Source organism: Salvelinus fontinalis, chromosome 2 (assembly GCF_029448725.1).
Source record: "Salvelinus fontinalis isolate EN_2023a chromosome 2, ASM2944872v1, whole genome shotgun sequence".
Taxonomy (NCBI): Eukaryota; Metazoa; Chordata; class Actinopteri; order Salmoniformes; family Salmonidae; genus Salvelinus; species Salvelinus fontinalis.
In genome coordinates this window covers 51279843-51295684 of record NC_074666.1, presented here as the reverse complement: position 1 = coordinate 51295684, position 15842 = coordinate 51279843, and the positions used below count along the sequence as shown (strand labels likewise).

Genomic DNA, 15842 nt, shown 5'->3' with positions numbered 1-15842 from the left:
CCTGCTGGCCCAATGTATAATTTTGCGTGCCGTATATTCTTTCACACCCGGCGAAAGCGTGGCCGGGGATTCCGGGGTGGTCAGATAAATAATTCAAGTTGCAAAACCTTGAATTCAAAATGACTTTGATAAGACAGTGAGACCCGAGCTGAGACGTTGTCGAAACTTCACCCTGAATGGCTCCCTTGACTCACACAATAGGTACACACACAACGTGGGAGGCCTGTAAAGCAGCTCATCCTCTCTGAAGCTTTGTGATTGTGTATGGATGACCCATGTTGTCTCCGCACAACAGGACGTTCCCCATTCCTGAGGTTTGTGCACAGTGTCTGTCCTACGGTCCACCGCCTGAGGCAGCCCGCGGTTGGCCGTGTTTGCCCGGCCCGCCTACAAACACTAACTCAGTTACACTTGGATGGGGGGTACATGAATAAGCAATGAGAGCGATATAAACGCCCCGAAGTTGACCCAGCCGTTTAATATTTTACAGTGTGGGTTCTGAGACAATGCTGCACGCCAGTAAACGAGCTCAACTGTGAAATGGGACTGCACTGCACTCAACACAAATGGTAGTCCACTCCTCCCCACGCTTAAGTCGAATTGAATCGAATAATTTCTCGGGGGGGGGGGGGGGGGGGGGGGATTGAGGTACTTGGATCAGACTTAAAAAGCTGGTCTGCTTAACGTTCAGCCTAGTCCTGAATATGAAATGGTACTTGATTTGCCCCTCTCTTGGCTTGGCACATAAAGTCTTGTGAGGTTTAGGACTTTAAAAGCCTGTATGTCAGAGTTCTCCGACTGGAACCCTGGATAAGTAGGGTAAAAGGCTTACTTGCCTGAATCCCAAAGTATCCCTTTAAATAGAGAACATGTAGTTTTGGTTACACACATACATCTGATGAGTTCTTGGAAACGGGAGGATCTGAAACATGTATCATGTTCATATCCATGTCTTCTCTTAAGTCGACACAACCGAACACGCTCCTCCATAACTTGGCTGTTATTGTGGCAACGTGTTGTTTACCTCCCTGCATTGTCTCCCAGTCAGGTTGGATAGCATCTAAACCGCCATCACAAAATACTCTACTGACAGAGCACACAGCAAACCCACACATTAGCAGCCTTGGAGAGATAAGAACCTATTAGCTTTTGTCAGAAATATAAACAGACTGGAGGTAGCATCCCAAATGGTACCCTATTCCCTATTTAGTGCACTACCAGAGTGCCATTTCTGATGTAGCCATTAGCTAAAGCAGCCGCAGGTGTGTGTGTGTGTCTTTATTTTTTTTCTGGGACCTAATTGTGGAATCACTGTCCGCATTGTATGAAGACGGTTTGGTTGAAGAAAAGGTGGGATAAATAATTTGGTACCTGTGTGTAGAAGTGGAGAGATCTGATGCGAGTGTGTGATCCAGGGATAAGCTTTTCCGTAAACAGTCTTGCTTGGTTTGTTTGATGAAATGATTGCAACAGTTTCCCATCTTATCTTCACTCTGTTTGGATTAGTACAGTAATAGCATTCTGAGAATCTTCATCAGGGACTGTCTTAAGAGTCTGTCCAAAAACCCAGATGAAGGCTACAGAATGAAAAATATGCGTAAAAAAAAAAAATATCTACTTCCAATGTCCTCCAAGAGTTGCTGAATTTCCTCTGCACTTCAGTTTGCTCCTCAATTCATGCACCTTGGTCGGAGAGTGAGGTAGCGGCTAGGGCTGGGCGATATGGCCAAAATATTATATCATGATATTTTTAAAAGAAAGTTGACGGTTTAACGGTATTTTATGTTTTTTAATAATAAAAGTTCTACATTTGCTTTGAGTAGTGCGTGACCCTAGGGTGGCAACACATATATTATAAATGATTTCAATGGGTCTTTCTCCATTCTGATTGTTTTATACTTTTCAATTTAACTTCAAACCCCCAAAAGTCATAATTTTCATACATTTTTGCATTTGAAATCATTTCCACACTGCCATGTAGGCCTGCAGGATATGGGCAAGCAATCTGGGCCTTACTTTTAACTTCTTGCGACTACAGGGGGGGCTGTTTTCTCATTAGCATAATTGCATTACAGATTAAACGGCTTCCTACTAAATTCTTTATCGTACAATATGCATATTATTACTATTATTGGATAGAAAACAGTCTCTAGTTTCTATAGGCGTTGGAATTTTGTCTCTGAGTGGAACAGAACTCATTCTACAGCAATTTCCCTGACATGGAGTCAGATTTCACACATTTTGGCCCCTCATCTGGAGTCAGTTTTAAGGCCACTGTTATTGCTATGAGCATACAGACACTGCTTACGTCTTCCCCTGGATGCCTTTACGTGATGACGATTTGAATGGTGTCGATTGCCCAATCACAGCCCCTATAAAACAAAAACACGTGTAGGTAGGAACTCTTTCCCAGATGCGTCATGCGCGTGGAGGACACTGAACGGCTCTTTTTCCAAGCATTAGTGTAGCCAGTTATATTTTTCCGGTCATGTTTCTACTCGTTATAGGAGTTAAAAACATCATAAGGTAGTTAATTTAAACCGTTTCATAGCAATTTATATCCGTTTAGTGCGATTTTGAGGCATTGCTTTGTTGTGCACTTTGACGCGCTGGGCACATTTCGGGCTCCCGGTCGTACGTTAGTGGGCATTTCGACGGACAAGTGGACATCTTTCGACCAAAAGAAGATTAGACCCAAGAAAGAATTCTTTGCCCAAGATTCTGATGGAAGAACAGCTCACAGTAAGAACAATTTATGATGATAAATCGTGTTTCTGTCGATAAATGTTAAACGTTTATGTCGCCATCTTGTTTGCTATAGCTTCGCTTGGCGCAACCTGTATTGAAAAGTAAGGATAATTTAAAAAATGTAAATCAGCGATTGCATTAAGAACTAATGTCTTTCGATTCCTGTCAACCCTGTATTTTTTTGTCAAGTATATGATTAGCTATTGATTAAACTAGATCACTCAAAGATGGCGACCGACTTTACCAGGCTTGTTTTGCTACTATTTTCATTGTATAACCACGTTTTTTTATGGCTAAATATGCACATTTTCGAACAAACTGTATATGTATGTTGTAATATGATGTTACAGGAGTGTCATCTGAAGGATTCTGAGAAGGTTAGTGAAAAAATTAATATATTTTGGCGATGATATGATATCGCTCTCTTTGGCTAGAATCAGTGCTCGGGTAACGTTTGCGTATGTGGTATGCTAATATAACGATTTATTGTGTTTTCGCCGTAAAACACTTAGAAAATCTGAAATGTTGTCTGAATTCACAAGATCCCGGACCCGGGGTAGGTGCTCGTTAGAGGTTAACCAAATGTTGCAATTTGACTGGGGATTTAGAGCAAAACACTTGGGTTAACTGTTGGAATCATAGAAATAGAATGTCTATTCTAATTATATAGTTAGAATATAATAGTGGACACTTTTAATACAGTGTTGTTTGACAACGAATGAAGGGAGGAGTTATTGTGACACGGTAGGAACTAAAGTGTTGATAGGTGTTTCCTAGGGGACCCTATAATCTTTGCCTACATTGAATGTTTTCTATATGTTAGCTACTTCATGTAGCTAACATATTCTTGCTTTACCTATTCCTCTTTCAATTAGAAGATACTGTTGCACAAACAATATGCTGATTTAGTTCTACACCATCACTGGTATTATCAGGCTGTATAGCTAATTACGCTTGCTCTTACTCAGTACATTTATTAGCTAGCTAGTGATTAGCATTAGCGGCTAACAATCAGCTATAACAAGATTTAGGAACAACTTGCTAAGAAAAGACAAACTAGCTGTTTGCAGATGTAAGAAACAAGCTAATAGTATAATTATAGAATCCTGGTAGATTTATATAAGAAGCAAAGTGACAACTGCATCATTGTCATCAAAATTGTTGCATATGCTGCATTGACCATGCAGACTGAACGCAAGTGTCTCGTGGTCGAGGAACAACAAATGCCCTTCTTGAGTGACAGGAGCCGGGGCTAGGTCTGTGTGGAAAGCGGCATGGAGGGAGAGAGTGGAGAGAGATTGCACAAGAGGCGAAGTAAACTATAAAAATGGACGTTACACACTGCGTAATCACGTTTAACAAACCAAACATTCAAATACCATTATAGAAGGTAAAGGAAAAACCCAAACCGGTCCGTGCAACAATACCGGTATATAGTAAAATACGGTATACCGCCCAGCCCTAGTAGCGCTGCCTTTGCAAAGAGTAAGCCACACACAGTTCAGTCTATAGGTAGCTTACATTGCAGATGACCAATTTGGACAACAGTAATGCTCACAAGCATTATCCCAGAAATATGAGCTACTATCATTATTATTCTCATTGGGACTGATTATTTCGATATTGCCGCCAGCCACTCGCTCATGATTCTATTCCTTTAAACAGCTAGCCACCGTATATGGACTTCTCACTTAACCCCTGACTAGTGGCAATAAAAATGCTCAATTCAACTTCAACACGTATCTGTGTGAAGCCTCTCTCCTGCTGGATTATTGCTTTCTACTATAGGAGTATTGCTGATTTTAGCTTGATTAACTCCTTTCCTCTCTGGTCAAGGGAGTGTGGAGCTGAACCTCCTTGCTGTGCTCCCACAGGGAAGGATGCTAACAGGCTTACAGAGATGCTGATGGGCTGTGCTCCTATTGTGGAGGATGCTAACAGGCTAATGGGCTGTGCTCCTATTGTGGAGGATGCTAACAGGCTAATGGGCTGTGCTCCAATAGTGGAGGATGCTAACAGTCTAATTGCTGTGCTCCTACAGTCGAGGATGTTAATAGGCTAAAGCCCTGGGTCAGCCAATCAATCAAGTGAATGGCTTTTTCATAGCACATTACAAGGCTTTAGAGGCAAAGGCGAAGACTTAAGTTTGGGTCTGTCCGTTACAGAAACCTCCCTACTGGCTGTTGAGGTGAATGTAGGCAGTGGAGCACACAGGAGGTTGGTGGTACCTTAATTGGGGAGGACAGACTCGTGTTAATGACCGTAGCGGAATAGGTGGAATGGTAACGAATACAGTGCCTTGCAAAAGTATTCATCCCCTTCTGACTTTTTCCAATGTAGTTGCATTACAACCTGTAATTTGAAAGGATTTTTATTGGGATTTCATGTAATAAACGTACACAAAATAGTCCAAATTGGTGAAGTGAAAAAAACTAAAAAAAACTTGTTTCAGTAAACTGCCCCCCGCCCCCCCCCCCCCAAAAAAACGGCACATGTATTCACTCCCTTTGCTATGAAGCCCCTAAATAAGATCTGGTGCAACCAATTACCTTCAAAAGTCACATAATTAGTTAGATTGCACACAGGTGGACTTTATTTAAGTGTCATATGATCTGTCACATGATCTCAGTATATATACACCTGTTCTGAAAGGCCCCAGAGACTGCAGCACCATGAAGACCAAGGACCTCTCCAAACAGGTCAGGGACAAAGTTGTGGAGAAGTACAGATCAGGGTTGGGTTATAAAAAAATATCAGAAACTTTGAACATCCCACGGAGCACCATTTAAATCCATTATTAAAACATTTACAGAATATGGCACCACAACAAACCTGCCAAGAGAGGGCCGCCCACCAAAACTCACGGACCAGGCAAGGAGGGCATTAATCAGAGAGGCAACAAAGAGGCGAAAGATAACACTGAAGGAGCTGCAAAGCTCCACATAGCAAATTGAAGTATCTGTCCATAGGACCACTTTAAGCCATACACTCCACAGAGCTGGGCTTTACAGAAGAGTGGCCAGAACAAATCCATTGCTTAAAGAAAAGAAATAAGCAAACACGTTTGGCGTTTGCCAAAATGCATGTGGGAGACTCCCCAAACATATGGAAGAAGGTACTCTGGTCAGATTAAACTGAAATTAGACTTTTTGGCCATCAAGGAAAACACTATGTCTGCCACAAACCCAACACCTCTCATTACCCCGAGAACACTATCCCCACAGTGAAGTGTGGTGGCAGCATCATGCTGTGGGGATGTTTTTCATCAGCAGGGACTGGGAAACTGGTCAGAATTGAAGGAATGATGGATGGCGCTAAATACAGGGAAATTCTTGAGGGAAACCTGTTTCATTCTTCCAAAGAGGAGGTTCACCTTACAGCAGGACAATGACCCTAAGCATTCTGCTAAAGCAACAATTGAGTGGTTTAAGGGAAAACGTTTAAATGTCTGGAATGGCCTAGTCAAAGCCCAGATCTCAATCCAATTGAGAATCTGGTATGACTTAAAGATTGCTGTACACCAGCAGAACCCATCCAACTTGAAGGACCTGGAGCAGTTTTGCCTTGAAGATTGGGCAAAAATCCCAGTGGCTAGATGTCCCAAGCTTATAGAGACATACCTCAAGGGGGGGGGGGGGGGGTGAATAGTTATGCCTGCTCAAGTTTTCAGTTTTTTTGTCTTATTTCTTGCTTGTTTCACAAGAAAAAATATTTTGCATCTTCAAAGTGGTAGGCATGTTGTGTAAATCAAATGAAAGAAATTCTATTTTAATTCCAGGTTGTAAGGCAACAACATTGGAAAAATGCCAAGGGGGGTGAATACTTTTGCAAGCCACTACATCGAATACATGGTTTCCAGGTGTTTTATGCCATTCCATTTGCTCCGTTCCAGCCATTATTACGAGCCGGCTTCCCCTGGTGAAGCGTGTGTGTCCCCCCCCCCCCCCCCCCCCCCCCCAATCATATGTCTGGTATTTTCTCAACTACCCACAGTGTCTGATGCTGTAGCCGCAGCATGCACTAGCCTGAAAAACACATGCTCAATACATCATCAAAATGGGAGAGGAATCACAACTTTAATCTCCCACTCCTGTTTTTGTTTGTGCACACAAAGCATTTTGACTGAGTAATATTAACCCTCCACTCCTGAGAGGCTTAACAAAACAGTTAGCTAGTTTCATAGCCAGAGTTTTTTTTTTCGTTTTTTTTTTCACATCTGCCATGACATATGTGCTTTGCTGCTGCTTTCACTTTAATTAATTCCAAAAACGACCTTGGTGAGGGCTTAGAAAAGCAGTCTGTTGATGATCAAATTGCACCCTATTCCCTATATGGTGCACTATTCCCTATATAGGGCCCTGGTCAAAAGTTGTGCACTATATAGGGGATAGGGTTCAATTTGGGACTGTCTGTGACTAGGTCAACCGATCAGAAGAGAGCAGAATAGTATCACTCTGTTTATTAAAGGGATACTTGGGGATTTTTTGGCATTGCTCATGGAGATCTCCAGACAGATACCAGCCTTGTGGGTCTTCTCTGACACAGCAGTCAAAATATTCTGAGCCCTGATTGTATGAGGATGTCTCCCTGGACACCCCCCCACAGTGGACTGGGCTTGGGTGTAGTGTCAGTGCGTGATTAACAGGAGCTAATAAATTCTCCTCCTGGTTTGACTCTCTTCAGGGAGGAGGAGGAATCTGGTAGGGAGGATCTCCTGATGGCTGTAAGCAGCATGGCACTCTACAGAGCTGGCCTCTCTCACTAAGTCTCCTCACCCACTACCGTATCCAGCTGCAACAGCCTGGGCTGTCTGTCTGACCCACTTTTCAGCTCTCCCTCCCTTTTTCCTCCCGTGTGTCTTTTGATATGCGGTGCTTTGGATTTTGGCAGGCGTGTGTTGACGAGTCACAGCATTTCTCTCTCTCGCTGTTTAATATAATATATATTAGAGGCCTTTCGCGGGTCCAAGAAGTTGGACCTGGGGCTTTCTCATCCGGGCCCAATATGCATAAATACATTTTTGAAACCAAGAATCCCGCTCAGAACGGACCTGTGGACAACTGCACCCGTTCCTTATAGACCTTGTCAGCAGCAGGAAAGTCTATTGTCAAGCTACTTTATTAACCGGAGCTGATAAAGAGCGAGGTAGAGAGAGGTGGGAGGGAGAGACGAGAGACCACAACCAACCAAGCCGACCTGCGCTATAGTAGACATATAGCTGCCATAGCTAGGTTATTTATCATCCAATATGATTACTTACTACCTGTCTTGACTGCATCAAACCGGGAGAAGCTAGTTAAGTTGGCTAGCTGGCTGGCTAGGATAATTGAGGCTGGATGCGCATTCTCATCCTACACAATTACAAACAGAACATAATATATGGTAGCCTATCCCTCTCCTTTAAATTCCATCATTTTAATTCCATCTTCCATTGATACACTACATGACCAAAAGTATGTGGACACCTGCTCGTCGAACATCTCATTCCAAAATCATGGGCATTCATGTGTAGCTGGTCCCCTTTTTTCCTGCTATAACAGCCCCTAATCCTCTGGGAAGGCTTGAACATGTGGGGACTTGCTTCCTTTCAGCCACGAGCATTAGTGAGGTCGGGCACTGATGGGCGGTTAGGCCTGGCTCGCAGTCGGCGTTTCAATTCATCCCAAAGGTGTTCGATGAGGTTGAGGTCAGGGCTCTGTGCAGGCCATTCAAGTTCTTCCACACCAATCTCAACAAACCTTTTCTGTATGGACCTCGCTTTGTGCACGGGGGCATTGTCATGCTGAAACAGGAAAGGGCCTTCCCCAAACTGTTGCCACAAAGTTGGAAGCACAGAATCATCTAGAATGTCATTGTAGCATTTTAAGATTCCCCTTCGCTGGAACTAAGGGGCCTAGCCTGAACCATGACTAACAGCCCCAGTCCATTATTCCTCTTCCACCCTCCACCTCCCTCTCCACTTTACACTTGACACTATGCATTGGGGCAGGTAGCGTTCTCCTGGCATCTGCCAAACCCAGATTCGTCTGTCGGACTGCCAGATGGTGAAGCGCGATTCATCATTCCAGTTTCCACTGCTCCAGAGATCAATTGCGGCGAGCTTTACACCACTCCAGCAGACTCTTGGCATTGCACATGGTGATCTTAGGCTTGTGTGCGGCTGCTTAGCCATGGAAACCCATTTCATGAAGCTCCCGACGAACATTTCTTGTGCTGACGTTGCTTCCAGAGGCAGTTTGGAACTCGGTAGTGAGTGTTGCAACCGAGGACATATTATTTTTTTACGTGCTTCGGCACTCCGCCAGTACCATTCTGTGAGCCTGTGTGGCCTACCACTTTGTGGCTGAGTTGTTGTTGCTCCTAGATTTTTCCACTTCATAATAACAGCATTTACAGTTGACTGGGGCAGCTCTAGCAGGGAAGAAATTTGATGAACTGACTTGTTGGAAAGGTGGCATCCTATGACGGTGCCACATTTGAAAGTCTGAGCTCTTCAGTAAGGCCATTCTACTGCTCAATTTTATACACTTGTCAGAAACGGGTGGGGCCGAAATAGCCGAATCCAGTCATTTGAAGGGTGTCCACATACATACACAAGTGTCCACATACTTTTGCATATATAGTTTTAATCCTAACTTTTGCCCCACGCGGAGGCTCTATGACTGCTTTGATGACTTATGATTGGCCAACAACAACAAGCTACACACGCCACTCTCGTTGAAAAGCAAAGAGCAGCAGCACAAACTACACAATTTCTCTCTCTCTACTACAGCAGGTGCTTTCGAATACGAATGGGTCCTTCCGAACAAGTCCGTTAAAATGACACATACCCGTGACAATCAGATCTGACCCAGACTGTGACATTATTTAGAATTCTGGATCTGGACCCACTCTGGTCCCAGATTGAGTCTTGGGTATTCAGGTACAGGTGGATTCTTGAAGACCTCTTATATTTATGCCATTTAGCAGACGCTTTTATCCAAAGCGACTTAACAGTGATGCGCGCATACATTTTAAGTGATGGTAGCCCCGGGAATCAAACCCACAATCCTGGCGGTGAAAGCGCCATGCTCTACCAACTGAGCCATATAGGATCTCTCTCCCTCTCTGTCTGTCTTTCTCTCTCCCACTGCGTCTTTCTCCTCTCCTGTTCAGAGAACTAGCAGCAGAGTAGGTTGAGCGTGAGCGAGAGAGCTGTCCGTCTGTCTGTCTATCCCAGAGACCCACGTTGCGACGCTGTACTCTCCTCTGTCTTCTTTAGCACTCACGCTCAATAGCACAATGGATTGGGCTGAATCAGAATGTGTTATTGTCTAGTGAAATGAGCTTCTATTTCATATGAATGTCAGGCAGTGTTTTATCGTCGGACCTCAACGGATAATGAAGTCCTCCACGTCCCCACAGTCACCTAGTACGCACTGACAACCCACTCTGCTCTTGCCCTTTTGACACGTTTTCCTGAGAGGGATATGTCACACTAATTAAAGTAGTCTCTGCTATATCCATGTAGTCTGTCAGTGGGGAGATGCTGTTACTCTCCCTCTCCAGGGTGTTGCTCAGTGATATTGTTCAAGTCACCAATATACACGTGTATCCCTTTACTCATTAGTTGTTTATCAGCTTCACCGTTTTATTAACTGTAAAGCCCTACAGAGAGTCAGTGGTGAGGGCTGCACCCCATATCGCAATATTATTTGGGATTGTATTATATCTGTACTTTGACTCCAAGTGTCGATTTGTCAAAAAAATGTTACCATTTCTTCCTAGGTAGCGTTAGCTAGCACTAATCGTCTGTATCTGCGGCAAAACTCTGGTATTTTTCGTCCTACAGCATGTTCTCCATCTATTTAAGCCTTGTGTAGTCTTACCATTCTGTATACTCCCCTTGTCATAAGGGTAAAAAATGACCTGCCTTCACTAAACCCCTCAAATAAAGCAGCTTAATTGAATTTTAAACCCCAAATAGCACTTGTTTAGCCTAAGAAAGTAGCAGAAATGTGCAGGAAGTAGTTTGGAATACATTTTATTGAAGCGAAACAATAACAGTCTTGAACTTTCTTATATACTGTACAATGAGGAATTCAACTACAAAATACTAGTCTTCTCCCATGCATGGACTTTGCAGATGTATTTCTCACATGTGCAGCACATAGTATTTGTTTTACAGTCCTTCTTTGGGAGGCAGAATTGACATCTCCTCCTCTTGCCTGCTTCAGCTGCAGCCTCAGGTGGATCAGGACAAGATTCAGCCCCCTGTACAGCTTTCACAAGCGCTGCAGAGGCTGCTGTGTGTGGGTGGCGCTCCCTTCTTTGAATGTGTGCGGTTACAAGTGCCTTTCCCAGCTGCTCCAGGAGCACCCTCCTCTTGTTCTGCTTATCAGACATCCAGGTAGGGTTGATCTTGTTCCATATCACAAAGGCATTGTATGAGGACTCATCAATGATGTTATGGAAGATGACCAGGGGCCAGCGGGCAGTCGGAATCCTGCAGCTGCAAGTTCCAGTCACCTTGTCCAGGTTGTCCACGCTTCCTTTGTTGTGGTTGTAGTACAGGCCATTTCGTGCAGTGTGCTCAGGAGGTCCACATTCTTCCTCTTTGGGATGTAAGAAACTAGAGTGGGTGTGGGGGTGAAGGCAAACTTTGATGACAAAGCCTCTCTCCCCCTTGTTGCGAGGAGTTCAGGGGGGAGCTCAGGCTTGTTCTTTCTAACTGTGCCAACCATGGTGATCTTCCTCTTCAGGAGCTGCTGGCTGAGTTCATAAGAGATGAAGAAATTGTCACACGTGACATTGTGCCCCCCCCAGGCCATCTGTCACATCAAGCACAACCCGCATCCCCTGGTTCTTCTCCGGGCCTCCACTGGTCGGCTTCCCTGTGTAGACTTGCATCTTCCAAGCGTAGCTGGATTGTGCATCACAGGCCACCCGTATCTTGATGCCATACTTCGCTGGCTTGCTGGACATATACTGCCGGAAAGGACAGCGACCTTTTGACAAAAAAGATTACTATCAGTAATTAGTATCAGTATCACAGAAAACAATCACATAAATCAATGATATTACAGCAATACATAATATAGTTAACAGTGAAAATCACTTACATTACAGATATGAAAATAAAAATGTACCTCCTGAATGGAACCAGTTGCTCATCCACTGTTACTTCATGCCCAGGGTTGTAGAGGTATGGCAGACGCTCCACCTACTTCTCCCAGAACTCTCTCATGGCCTCCAGTTTGTCTCTCACGTGTCTGGCAGGTCTTGACTCACGGTTATCAATCGTAACATTCTTGCGAAAGTGTGAACGACTTTCAGTGGCATTATGGCACGGAAAATCGCCCTTCCACTCTCTGCATCCCAGAGACTACATGTAGCGTCGCCTCGGGACCTACACACACCCGCTAAGATTAGCAGCCCTATGTAGGCACGCAGGTCAATCTCATCCATCCTTTTCCAGTTGTCTCCATATTTACAGAAACCCTCCAAATTTGTCAATTCCAGGATGATTTTTTTGATGGCTGGTGTGACGAACATGTAGAATGTGGAGGCGATGTCCTGGGCATGGGCAACTGCATGTCTCGGTGGCCCTGGGGTCATCCTTATGACATTTTGTGCTGCCATCCTGCCCTGGTTGTCATAAGGTGTCAAGAACCATGTTATTTTGAGGACAAAAATGTGTCTCTTTCAGCTTGGGGCATTTCTAATTCTTCTGAAGATGATGCATCGTGCTCTGGGTTGTAATTCTTCCCCATCTTCTTCTTCAGATACCTCCTCCTCTTCTAAATCATTGTTCTCTTGTTCTTCCTGGACATCTGAAAAAATCCGATCTATGACCTGTTGGGCACTGAAACGTGCAGTCATGGCTTCAGCAAAAGAGAGAACTGGGGGGACTGTCATCTGCAGCACCTTTATAGCCCCTGACTGCATTCCCCATTAGTAAACAATGCTTTCAAGAAATGTTTATTTAGTCTGAAATAGTTTTTATTTTGTCTGTGAACTTGAGTGGTGTGGGGTCGTGGAGAGGAGATGCTGCACATGCACAAGACCGTTTTAGTTTTGTCTGAGTTCAAACGGTAGCACACAATCTTAATTTCTCTGTGTGTGTGTGTGTGTGTTTGTGGTGTGTAAATTATTTTATAACTGCCGGGTCAAAAATGACCCGAAGACATTCTTTGTACCCTGGTGGTGTACAGCTTTCATGGAAATTTGAACAAAGGCAATGTTTCACTTTTTCTAATGTTGGGGTCACTCTAGCAAAAGTCATCACATTTCTAGTTGTAAAAAATATATTTTAGGGTTGGGTTTTTTTGCTGTTAAACGTGGTGGCAGGTCATGTAGTTAGTGAGCAATATATCGGGACATCAAATACCAATAAAATCGCAGTATAGAATCGCAATACATATCGTATCTGCACTTGATTATCGTGACATAATCGTATTGTGAGGTCCCTGGAATTTCCCAGCCCTATTCCTTACATAGTGCACTACTTTTGACAATACACTATGCAGGGAATAGGGTACAATTTGGGATGCAGCCGAGGTGTTCTCGCCTCTCCCTCTCTGGGGCTCTGGCCAGCCCTTCTAGTCACTGTCTGTAACTCTAGGATCAGTGGTGGGATCCTCTCTGATGCGCACGGTGCACTTTCAGCCCGGGGCAGCCGCATTTCCACGCCACGTTCCATGCCTGGGGCAGCCTGGTCGTCTGCATGTGAGCACGCAGACCCGTTTCACGCCGCAGTCGCTGAGACCTGGACCGCGAGCGGTCACCAACGCATCTGCTGTCATCGGGCCCTAATTAAATCAACAGGTGTCTGGCAGGAGAGGAGAGGAGCGTGCCCTGTTCAGTCCACTTATTACACCACCAATACTCACTCTATCCTCGCTGTCTCTCTGTGCTACAGAGTCGGGGGGGGGGGGGGTGGTGAGAGGAGAGAGTGGGGGAGAGATGTGTAATTCTAGTATAGAGGGAGAAAAAGAGTGTGAGAGATGGAGGGAGAAAAGGAAGCAGTTTACTGTGTTGTAGGGATGGAGGGAGAGCGAGATTGTGCGATTGGGGAAGTGATCAGAGCGAGAGGGAAGAAACTGAGAGACATCTGTTTACTGTGTGGTATGGGAGCAGTTGGCCCTGCTCGGCACAGTAAATATACCACTAAGGCCTCTGTGTACGGAGCCTGAGAGGGAAGGATGAAGGGATAGAGGAGGGAACAGATAAGGATGGAGAGAGAGGAGAATAGAAAGTAGGTGAAAGCTGTTTGCTCTGCGTGTGCTATGGAAGAGGAGTGGCCCCTTAGCAGTTATCTGTACTTCTATCACGGGGCCGAAGGACAAAATGAGGGAGGGAGGGAGGGAGGTAGAGAGAGGGGATAGTGTGGATTGGAGAAATTGCTAAAGATGAGAGAGGTTGTGTCCCAAATGGCCCCCTGTTCCCTATATTGTGCACTACTTGTGCTCTCTGGTCCCAGGTCAAAAGTAGCGCATTATAAAGGGAATAGGGTTCCATTTGGGACTCAGTCATAGATTAGAGAGGGAGGGAAGTGTCTGCCCCCCCCTCCCCATTTGAAGGCCTTCCGTTCCTCATCCCCCCCCTCAACTTGTTGTTGAAAACAGCCCCCCTCCCTACCACCACTCGTAATCTAACACAGATACTGAACATTGTGTCCCACATCTATTTTTATCCTACTTAGAAGTAATAGAATACTTAGGATAGCTGGCCACCAGACAACTTAATAAGCAAACTAGCAGCAAGCAATACCAAACATTAGGCCTGTGGTTATCTCCTCCCACACAGCGGCAGTGTGCTGGCCGTATCTCCTCTGTTAACCGTTTGTTAATGTACTATCCCCATCAGCGGAAGACATTGGGACACAATTAATGTTTTGTTCCTGCTGGAGCTAAACATAGCAGGGACAGGAGAACAGTAATGTTTGTTCTCCTGTGTGTGTGTGTGTGTGTGTGTGTGTGTGTGTGTGTGTGTGTGTGTGTGTGTGTGTGTGTGTGTGTGTGTGTGTGTGTGTGTGTGTGTGTGTGTGTTGTGTTTCTCAACAGAAATGGATGCTGTAGTAGTACTGGTATTCTATTGTTCTTCCCGGACACTTTTTGCACTCTCCTGTTGGCTGGTGTGATATACCGTGTCATTGAGCGATGCCAGTTGAGTCCTTGGTGATGCCAGATCAGATGTGTGCCTTTTTGTTGTGCGCTGTTGTGTGCGCGTCCTTGCGTTGGCTATGCGCGTGTGCTGTCTGCGTCAGTGTGCGAGACAGGCGGGCGGACTGCGTGAACAGATCTGTCCTTTGTGGAGTGTCTGGGTGGCTCAGCTCCGCCGTGCTGTACCATCTGAGTGACAGGACGGACGCCTCGCACAGCACAGCCTGGCTGGCAGACAAAGACGGCGTTTTCTTTCTGACTGCACCGTACTTTTCATCCTCTGTCATTGCGCTCTGTCTGTCCGTCCGTCTGTCGGTGGCTGTCCGTCCGTCTGTCGGCGGCTGTCCGTCCGTCTGTCGGCGGCTGTCCGTCCGTCTGTCGGCGGCTGTCCGTCCGTCTTGTCTGTGTCTTTTTCTCAAAAAATATATCTGTTTTCTTGTCAGCCGTATCCCCTCCTCTCTTGCCCCTCTTCCCATCATCACTGTGACTAATCCTTAGTCACAGACTCTCATTGATAAAGATGCACACTGAAATATGCTGGAGTGGAAAAACAACACACTCTCACACAGATGTGCTTTGACACAGGACACACTGGGAGCCCTCAGACGTGTGTGTGTGTGTGTGTGTGTTTTTTCTTCCTGTGTGTGTATCCTGTTCCTGGCTGTGAGCCAGCCTCTCTCTGTTTTACTGGGGACTACTCCAGAATGGGTTGGCTATGGCCTAACCCGGCAGCTTTCCGAGGGGAGGTTAGTCGCTCCAGCTCTCCACCGCACACACACACACTGCTACTCCTTCGACAGCCACGTTGTCCCACTGCCAAACCAGAGCCCCATAAACACACATGAAAACATATGAAAGTGATTTGACAGGGTGAGGAGTTGGAGGTGGGGGGGGGTGATGCTGCTAAGAGAATTAGTCTAGCTGGAGTTCCTACCCTTGGCTGCAGTCTAG

The 15842-nt window shown here is 45.3% G+C and overlaps 1 protein-coding gene across 2 annotated transcripts in view; it reads left to right on the top strand.

Moving 5' to 3' along the window:
* LOC129820771 (protein Jade-1-like) overlaps positions 1-15842 on the top strand; it is a 152092-nt gene that overhangs the window by 108995 nt on the left and 27255 nt on the right. The window lies entirely within an intron of this gene.